Raw genomic sequence first — 2,173 nt, 5'->3', positions numbered from 1 at the left:
GTGGCTTGCAGTGAGCATGTTTCATTTGCATGGTGTTTGAATACTAAATTAAGGTATCATTCTTCGGCAGGGTCTGCACCATATGTCTGAATCGAATGGATTGATCGCGGAATATTAACAGTTTCACAGTTCATATTTCTACATCTGCTACCTTCAGTGTTTTCACTGATTAGGTGTCTTTTGCTCTCTCTAAATCTGCAGCTTTTCTGATTTCATCTTTGATTAGCTGTCATACTTAATTGGTGGAATCTATGAAATGCTTAACACTGCATTGTCCTTGTGTACCCCCTTACAGCTTTTAACTGTAATACATGTTATTACTTGTGACAGACCATTTTTTATGTTGCTGGCCTATGGTTGAGTGAAGGTTTGGTCAGTGCTAGGAAAGGGATTCCATTGTAAGCAGATGTTCCACTTATCACCAAGCCTTCACTTTCTCATCTAGCATTCCCCATTCCTATTTTGTTGCACATATGTCTTTTTTAATCTCACAATTATCTCTGGGCATATTTCTAGTGCCACATGGAGGATATCTCCTGAATCCAGGGTTGGGTGAATCAATCAATTTTGGTTTCTCCCGGTTTCTCATTTTTCCAACCATAAGTTCTGTTCTCATTTCCACATCAGTTTGTGAATTGTTTTTAAAGTCCTCATGGAAATTCTTTAAACCCATCAGCTGATTTCTCCTAAGAAGATTTCCCCTAACAGGGTCATTTTTGAAAAGCGATTTCCCCAAATATGCATTTTCCAGCAATTTCCATACTTTATCCTAGTACTGTATGTGCAGTTCGGACACGTTCCTTGGCTGTAGAATGTCATTTCTAAATTCAGAGAAGTGTACATTTTGAGGTACGGCTGTGTTTCGGTTTGCATATTGTTTTGGAAGGTCTGCCTCTAAATGTGAATTTAATCCCTACCAATACCTGCATTCTTCTCTGAACATTGTCTGTCTGTCACTGCCTCTCCAGCATTTTGGGGCATCTTCTTGCAAACTGGACAGGAGCATTTTCATTAGGAGAAATGAAAGGAAATCTTAATTACCCAGTACATTCATTCATTCATTCATTCATTGAAACATCGGTCCTTTGTCCAAAAATCTTCCTGGGAGCTGGTGCTGTTACATACACAGTATATTTTCTGTCCATGCAAGGATATGTAATATATAAAGTAGCAGATAAAAGGAATTATATCCACTGGCAAGTATCAGGCATGGCAGCAATTCTTCCAGCCATAGGATTTGCAGGAACTGATGCTATTTATAACTACGGTCAACCAGTACTCATATTCCTTTCTTCCTGCAAAGGCACACAAAGAGAAGGTACAGGGCTACTTGTGGGTGAATTCGAATAAGTTTTACCCAGAGTCAACTCAGTGAAACTAATGAACATTGAAGCCTTTTTACTAGGTATTATAGGTGAAGAGTTTCCAAGAGAAGATAAAAGACACTTTATGTATGCAACAACGGCAGTGAGAATGCTACTAGCCCAGAGATAGAAGGAAGGAGAAATATCAACAAAAGAAGAATGGCAGATGAAACTGATGGAGTATGCGGAAACAGCAAAACTGACGGGGAGGATCTGAAACCAGGAAGATCAAGTATTTCCCAAAGACTGGAGTAAATTTGTAATTTACTTAAAAGACCACTGTAAACAGTTAAAATCTTTGGCAGGAATGTAAAGACACTTGTAATGTGGAATTATTTTAATGGTAATTATGGTTATACAATAGTTAGATAAGGGTAAAGGATGCAGTAAATTTAATTTTAAAGATGGAACCCAGGGAGGGAGGGAAGGAGGTCTAAGGGTTCGAAAGAACTCTGTATCTTAATGTTTGAAATTGCTATATTTTATATGTATATATATATTTAAAAAATAATAAAAATTAAACACATACACACACACATTACCAACTTAGGTCCATTAGTTTCAATGGGTCAACTCTTGAGTAAAACTTAGTTGAATCCTGCCCTGTGTGAACAAACTCAAAACTGCATGCAGAACTATGGGACGTAAACAGCAGGAGTAACTGGGATCAGTAAGATGCTGGATTTTTTCTGTCTTAGATCCCCTAAACTGCTAATTCAAAAACCATAAGAAGTTCCCCATTTAAATCCTTATACTGAATGCTCTTACTATGCCTGTGCTGTGTTTCCTTGAGCCAGCTACCTCTGCCC

This window comes from Zootoca vivipara, chromosome 9, assembly GCF_965207765.1.
Source record: "Zootoca vivipara chromosome 9, rZooViv2.hap1.1, whole genome shotgun sequence".
NCBI lineage: Eukaryota > Metazoa > Chordata > Lepidosauria > Squamata > Lacertidae > Zootoca > Zootoca vivipara.
The sequence above is the reverse complement of the archived record's forward strand: the minus strand, read 5'-3'. Positions refer to the sequence as shown.